Below are 8,764 nucleotides of genomic sequence, written 5' to 3'. Positions count from 1 at the left end.
TATCTTGCCCTTTGTACTCTGCAATATTAAGCAAAAAAGAAAAAAATTCCCCACCTCATTTCTTTTAGCTTTTTTTTTTTTTAAAGATTTTATTTATTCATTCATGTAAGACACAGACTGAGAGGCAGAGATACTATAGGCAGAGGGAGAAGCAGGCTCCCCTGTGGGGGAGCTGATGTGGGATTGATCCTGGGACCCTCTGGGATCATGTCCCCGAGCCAAAGGCAGACACTTAACCACTGAGCCACTCAGGCACCCCATTTCTTTTAGTTTTTTAATTCGTTTCATTTTTTTTAACATTTTAAGTTAAATGTTTGTATAGGATCTATTTTGGCATAAGGTAAGGGGTATATATCTTGCTTTCTCCATGATTACCTAATTTGAATCCCAAAGCAGTCATTTTTAATTATCATGGAAATAATCACAATATGGCCTGCACAACTTTGATTTGAGGGAAAAAAAAAACTTAAAATGTGTATTTCATGAATATTTTTCTTCTCGTATTTATTTAAACTTATGCATCTGAAAGAGATGCATTAGCAATAGTCTAAGGTATGTAAATATTTTATAGTATGTGAAATATAGAATCTTAGCTTAACATGCTAAATTATATGTAGAAAAAATCATTTAAAATATTCTGAATAGTACCATGGTTATAAATATGTCCGTGAGTTTAGAGTTCACTCAACAGAGGTTATGTTTATACACGTATACATAAATGTATTAAAATACATTTGAGACTTTTATCTTGTTCTAGCTGAATCTGGAGATAACTGCCTCTTTTAATCATAAAATAAGACTATTTTGTTGTTGACATTTATCTTAATCACTAAATTGGAGCTTCAGATTTCAGAAAGGGGTAATTAAATGACTGTAAATGCCATTTCAAATCTAGTCAATTATGTGTGCAATTATATGTACAATTATGTATACGATTATACGTACAGTGAGAATAGGCTATTCCGTTTTCACCTACTTCAGACTAGGAAAATTGAGTAATTAAAATTAAGGGGCTATATTTCAAGAACTAGTAGATATACTGCAAACAGATATTGTAAGCAGACATTTTGGAAGGGGGCTTCACTTAAACTGTACCTACACTTGACATTTGTAGTGGAGTCAGTGCTTGATTGTTAAAGTTATCTCTGATATGGGGAGGCTCTGTAGTTATTTTTGCCGCCGTTTCTCTAAGTGACTCTGATTTTGGAACAATGAATTCTATAGGAGCAATCAAATATGTTCTAAAGCATCTTGTTAATGTCTCAGGACCCTGAAAAAATACTGATATTTCTAAAAACATTTAGAGTTACAAATATAGCAACTGAAAAATATCCTCAACAAAATTCCTTTGGTTCCCACTAAGAACAGAAGTTTGAGATGTTTGGGGCGCCTGGGTGGCTCCGTTGGTTCAGTGTCCAACTCTTGATTTTGGCTCGGGTTATGTCCTGAGATGGAGGCCTACATTGGGCTTCCTGCTAAGTGAGATTCCCTCTGCCCCCACCTCCCGCCCCCAGCATCCTGCCTTGGTGCACATGCTCTGTCTCTCTCGTTCAAAGTAGTAAATCTTTAGAAAAGAAAAAAAAAAAAAAGTTTGAGATGTTTAGAAAGCATAAAGGATTAAATTTTGTCTCAGTTGTGATTTTGAAAAGGAGAGTTTTGTGTTTTCCTTCTAGGGGTTAGAGTATGTTTGAAAAGATGTTAATATTATAACAATGATTTTTGGGTAATGTGAATAATTAAGGTGAGAAATTGTTAAATTTAAACTCATGATACTTAATTGAGCACTATTTACTCAATTTCATTAAAGATGCCAGCCTTTGATTAAGAATGTTTAGCTTAAAGTTTTATTCGAACAGTTTCCTAGAGTCATCTCTGCACTGCATTTCTTGTGGTTCTTGAAGGAAGATCACAATAAAGAAGCTCTGTCTCTTTATATTTTTGATGTCAATCCCAGGTTGTCATGGTTATTTGAATTGCTGAATTTTATTATAATACAAAGCAGAATGGTTGAGTTGCTTTGGTACATCTTTTCGTATACAGTGAGTCCAAGAACTCATTGTGTACCAAATGATGAGTAGTTAACCATTTAAATTCCTTCTTTTAGTAAGAGTGGAATAGTAATTGTATCTCTTTATTGTGCATGATACATATTTTTTTTCAAATTTAAAATTAGTTCAGAAATTGGATCTTGTTAAGCAGTTGCCTTATTTAATTTGGAAAACATTAATGGAACACATAAGTTAGGCTCAAGAATGTATTAATAATTAAGTCCTTTGTAAGGAAATTGATGATTCTAAGTTGGAAACAGAAAATGTGCAAGTTGAGCCTGGAATCCTTTGTCACACTAGAAATAAAGGAGGCTATCAAAGATTAGGACTCAGGAGCCAACTTGAAGAGGTTCCCACTATCCAGCAATGGGGTAGTTCCATCATCAATATGGATAATGTGTCAATGTGCCAAAATCTTTTAAGTATGTGAATTCATAATAATTATTGCAAGAAAAGGAGATAGTTGTCACTTTTTGATGTATTCTTTCAAGAACCAGAAAATAGGGGTAGCTCAGCAGTTAAGTGCCTGCCTTCAGCCCAGGGCGTGATTCTGGAGTCCCGGGATCAAATCCCAAGTCAGGCTCCCTGCATGGAGCCTGCTTCTCCCTCTGCCTGTGTCTCTACCCTCTCTCTCTCTCTCTCTCTCTCTCTCTCTGTCTCTCATGAATAAATAAAATCTTAAAAAAAAAACTCAGAAACTAAAGACAAAGGTATTATGCTTTTCCTCAGGCTAACCAAGGAAGGAAGGGGAGTTCCTCTTTTATACAAGGTGTTTTATCCCAGCTAATAGAGGAAGAAGGGAGATGGAATTAGTATATCACAATTTTACAGCTCCTAAAAAATTGATGGATCTAGGGCAAAGACAGTGATTATCAGTGGCTACTAATGTTCAAAAATAAAAAAAAAAATCAGATGTAATTTATTTCCTGATGGGAATATTTATTACTGCCTATGAATAGTCTTGCCAAAAGAACCAAGCCTGAATATGATTGGCTTCCAGATCTTACCTTCATTTAACAGAAAATACAGGGATGGAGGAACATGGGGATGCAAAGGATGTAATTGTGATCATGAGAAACTCTTAGAACAAATGGCCTAGTTTCTTCAAAAATAAATTATAAAAAGAAGAAAATGAAGGAGAAATCTGAAGATTAAAAGATATTTAGGAGACATTAACCAATTGCAATGATAGACTTCATGTAGACCTTGATTAATAATAAAAATTATTAATAATAAAATAATTTTAAAATGCTTAATTTTTTAATTAGCTGACTGGGTGGCTCAGTCGGTTAGGCATCTGACTTTGGTTCAGGTGGTGATCTAAGGATCTTGGGATTGAGCCTCACTTCAGGCTCTATACTCCGTGGGGAGTCTGCTTCTCTCTTGCCCTCTGTCTTTCCCCCCTGTTTGTGCTTTCTCTCTCTCTCTTTAAATAAATAAATAAAATCTTTTAAAAAATAAAAATAATATTTTATGATAGTTGAGAAATGTAAATATTGTGATATGTGATGGCATTATGGAATTATTATTATTATTTTTTTTAAAGGGATAAAGCCCCAATTCCATGTCATTCCCCAGGCTAACATTTTGGAATGATTCTTTCCAGCTGTTAATTATTACCTAAAAATATTTAAATGTGACAGTGGTTGTAATGTGGTTATGTTTGCAAAGCATTTTTATCTCTCAGAGAAACACTATTTACAGATGAAATGATGTGAGGTCTGGGATTTGTTTCCAAATAACCTGTGAACAGGGGGTAGGAGAAGTGAATAGGGGATATAGTTGAAAGAGAGATTGATCATGAATTAATTGTTGTAGGTGGTGGGTTCATGATACAATCATATTTACTTTTGTGATGCTATTGTATTTTGCATATGTTCTAAAATTTCTATAGTAAGAAAAATCTAATCACAACCTTCAGATTTTTAAGAAAGCTAGACATAAAATAATAATATCTTATGTTAAAAGCCATTGACAGAGGCGTATATAAATTGCTGTGGGAGCACAGATATATAGGGTGGGGTCAGGGAGGAGATAGGAAAGTGAAGCTTGAGGCTGGGCCAGATAGACGGTGAACAGCAAGTGCAGTGGTGTGGATTTGTGAAATTATATAGTGCACTGAGGGAACTCCAGGTTTCAAAAGGAACTTTGGTATATGGTAGGGGGTGGTGCAGAGGAGGTGCAGAACTTCGGTCAGAGTAAGGAGGTGGAGAGGGGGCCAGCTAGGGGGAAATAGTTAAAGGAAGGCTTTTATTTTTTTTTGTTTTGTAACCTGAATTAAACTTTTGTATTCCTCAGCAAGTGTAAATCCTTGTTCAGAGAGATTTCTGACTGGAGTGGGTAAGTTTCATCTAAAGAAATGATTCTATTGGGGAGGTAACAAGTTCTCCCTTCCTCTTTTCCCTTTCTCCCTAGAGCTAGCTGATAGCCTGCAACGTTTTATTCTTAACAACCCTGTTTAATTTACAGGCTAACACTTGGTGAAGGAATCTACAACCAAGAATATTAGATTTAAACATTATAATTCATGTATTACATCTCTGTTGTAATGGAGGACTTAAGTGTCCTGTTAGTAATCATGCAAACATTTGCCCTGACACCTAAGGAATATAACAAATGGTTGAAAATTTCCACCTGCCCGAGCTTATTTATGCAAGAGCAATCAAATTGATTTCTGGAGGGAATTTAATTTGCCAAAGAATGATGATTGAAATGCACTTACTGAAATGGTAAATAGAAAGATGGGATAATATATGCTTATTGCCTCATTTTTCTAAATCATAAAATAATTAAAAGCTTTGTATAGCTTTCCTCTTCTAGGCTTAAATATGTAACACAAAAATACAAGAATAAATTTACCTGTTCGTTGTTACAGAAATGGTTTTGTCTTTTGGACTTTTGTTATCCTCAGAAATCTTGAATATTACCAACATTGACTAATTTATTTCTAAATCGTATAATCTCTGAAATGTGCAAAAGATGAACCCATATAGTTGAGTTACTAAAGTTCTGGCAAAGGTTGAGATGTGATAAGATGTAATTATATAATCGAATCAGCCCTGCTAAGTACCCTTGAGAGAGACTCTCTGTATATGACTGAACCAGTCAAGATAAATGGCTGTCTATTGTTTTAAAAATCTTTCCCCCCACATAGAGGTCATAAATGTCCGGTATAGAAAACAATACAATTGAATATAAAGAATAAAACAAGTCACCATGCCATGCCATAAACCACTGGTTTATGCTCTTTTTAAAGATTCTAGGGGTGGGGGGACGCTTGGATTACTCAGCGGCTGAGCCTTTGCCTTCAGCTCAGGGCCTGATCCCAGAGCCCCAGAACTGAATCCTGCATCGGGCTCCCTGCAGGGAGCCTGCTTCTCCCTCTGCCTGGGGTCTCTGACTCTCTCTGTGTGTGTCTCACAAATAAGTAAATAAAATCTTAAAAAAAAAAAAAAAAAAAAAAGATTCCAGAGGGGAGCTGCAGGCAGAGGGAGAGGAAGAAGCAGGCTCCCCGCTGAGCAGGGAGCCTGATGTGGGGCTCCATCCCAGGACCCTGGGATCATGACCAGCAGTGTATAAAATTGTTGCAGTCACTACACCTTTTCAGTAATGAACCTATTATTTAGAACATATTTGTCAACTTGATTGGAAAAAAATAGCTTTAAAAATACAGCTTTAATGTGTGTTTTTGATTTCTAGGGAGTGTGGACATATTTCTATGCCTATTGCCATTTTCACTTGTTTTAGGAACTGTTTGTGTTCTTTGACCATTTTTTTTTCCTTTCAAAGCCTTGTTCATATTAATCTTTAGGGGCTTCACATCTTTATTTTTGCTACTTGGTTTATTGTAGCTTTGAGAGTAGTGTATATCTCTCACTATAGCTGTGTTACTGACACCTTCCCTTATTTATATTCCAGTTTTTGTTTTATGTACTTACTTTTATGATAATTGATATTGGCTATTTTATATTCACCGTGGTGTGTAACTAGTGGTATAAAAGTATCTAATTTGTAATCCAACTTTTGTCTTGAATCCTACTTTGTCATATTATCTATGATATTATTATCCCTTCTTCCTTTTTGCTTTTGTGTGTGTGTGTGTGTATTTATTTGCCCAACATATTGTCCTACCATTCTTGGTTTTAGATATTTAGGAGGACGTATGGATGAAGCAAGTGCTGAGAATCCAGTAGAACTGAAAATTGTGGGCTAACTATCTGGCACTGTGAGTGTACAAGTGTATAACATAGGATATATCCTTTTTTGGAGGGATGTTATGTTTTTAATATTGACCTTATTGATATATTGTCAAGATTTGACATTACCGCTGTGGTAAGGTTTTCCATTCAGGCGCAGAAATACTTTTATGTCTCAGTGACTTTTAGTTCATTTTTTTTTTTAACCAGATTGTCACATTATTAAAGAAAGAGAGGGTAAGAGGGGAAGGACATGTACATCATGCTTTCTAAACTAAAAAAGTGAGTGTATAGTTTTTCTTCTAGCTTATTTTTGTTATTCTATGATTTTCTCATCTGCAGGGTACTTATTTTGTGCAGAGGTTGGGGTACTTTGAAAATGGGTCTCCAGTGGGTGAGCCTAGTGGGTATAGTTGTGTTCTAGTGAGCACAGTACGCCCTGATCTTTTCAGCTGTGTCAGCTGTGTCAGTGAGGAAGCTCCCACAAGCACTTGCTATTTTACATGTGAGAGATCTTTTTAATGAGAGCTCTTTTTTCCTGATCCATCTCTTTTTACGGTTGGATTCTTTTTAAAAATTAACATTTTATATTTTAAAAAGCACATTATAAAATATAAACATTTGTGGCAGTGGCTACGTACATAAATGTGGAAAATGGAGTGTTTTTCAGCCTTAGAAAAGCCAAATTGTGGGCCAAAGAATGTCCATTCATAGCTCTTGTAACCATGCCTGGGGCAGAATGGAGGCAGGGCGGTGTGTCAGCCTATTTGGATTTGAGTCTTGCTGCCCCTTTGTGACCTTACGCAAGTTACTGAAATATATTTGTTTCCTCATTTGGAAAATGGGACTAATGATTATGGTTAAGAACTCAAAAAAATGTTAGTCCTCATTAGTATTAACTGAAAAATCTCACCAAAGGTCTTTCCATTTTTATCCTTTATAACCAGGTGAACAGAAGTCTCTCCTGATCTTTTCCTTTACAATTAATACATGCCCCTGTAGACTTTTAGATCTAGATCTTCAAAAGACCATATGCTCTAGCCTCTTGCACCAAAGGAAATAAGTGGTGTTTATATTTCTCATTTGTTAAAAAAAAAAAATGTTTCTTGAGGGACTAGGCTAAGCACAAGGGAATGAGAAGATGAGGAAGATAAGAGGCTCAAAATATGGTGGGAAATTCTATGAACAGGTAATACAGAGTCATAACTGCTGTGGCAGGGGAGTGTTCTCAGTGCTGATCCTGTCTGGGGTTGAGGAGTTGGTAAAGGTGTTTTTTATTTTTATTTTTTAAAATTTTTTACAGCATGAGCTGCTGCTGCTTTTTGAAAAAATTGAGGTGAGATTCACATAACTTAAATCTAATCATTTTAAAGTGAGCAGTTCAGCAGCATATAGTATGTTTGCAATGTTGTGTAACACCATCTTTGTCTACTTTGTCTGGTTCCAGAACATTCTCATCACCCTAGAAGGAATTACTCAGTATCCATTAAGCAGTAGCTTATGTGATAGAAGGGAACAGCAAGAGCAAAGGCATGGAAGTGAAGTGTCTGGAGTTGGGGGAGAGGGCAGTTAGTTTGTCAGCTTAGCTTTGGTGAACCCTAGAATAATAGGCAATGGGATTGAGCAGGAGATAGGAGGGGAGGTTGGGGCTAAATATTGGAATGGCTTAAAATACGCCATATATTCAGAGCGTTGGACTTGTACTGCATATGCAGAAGTTGGGAACCACTCAATCAAATGTGTTTTGGAAGCATTACTTGGTAGCTCTTTTCAGGATGTTGAGGGGCTCAAGCTTGGCAGTGGATGGACAGTGTATGAGGCTGCTGCCATAGTCTAGGTAGAAATTCTTGAGGCCTGAATTTATACAGTGCTGCAGGGGATGGAGAGGAGGGCATCATGAGAGGAACATGGTTTCTGAGCCCCAGAGAAGTTGTGACTTGTCAAAGTAACACACGATCAACACATAGAAGAACCCTGCCTGCTGACCCTGAGGGAGCCCCAGTAAGCCCCCTGGGTATGATGCAGTGTGTGGGACGTGCGGTCCCTGACTGGAGGTAATTGCGTGCTAGAACACTGTCTGTGGGCACCTGGGTGGCTCAGTGTTTGAGCATTTGCCTTTGGCTCAGGTTGTGATCCCTGGTTCCTGGATCGAGTCCCACATCGGGCTCCCCGCTGGGAACTTGTCTCTGCCTCTCTGTGTCTCTCATGAATAAATGAATAAAATTATTAAAAAAAAAACAAAACAAACACTGCCTGTGTCTTCTTGTACGCTACCGAGTTAGCGTTGTTTTCATGTGCACTTGATATATACCCATTTGGATGCAGAACTCAGTGTTCTGACGATGTTTGCAAAATAGTTTTGAAAGTTTACTTATGATGCTAATAATCATTATAAGCACAGATTCTGAGCACATATCTAATTTGTTTACTACAACTTTTATTATGAAAAATTGAAATATAAGAAAGAATAACACAGTTAACTAGGTAAGATATACCTGCTCACTACTTAGACTCAAAAGT

The sequence above is a fragment of the Canis lupus genome, chromosome 30, assembly GCF_011100685.1.
Source record: "Canis lupus familiaris isolate Mischka breed German Shepherd chromosome 30, alternate assembly UU_Cfam_GSD_1.0, whole genome shotgun sequence".
Taxonomy (NCBI): Eukaryota; Metazoa; Chordata; class Mammalia; order Carnivora; family Canidae; genus Canis; species Canis lupus.
Note: the sequence above shows the minus strand (reverse complement) of the source record.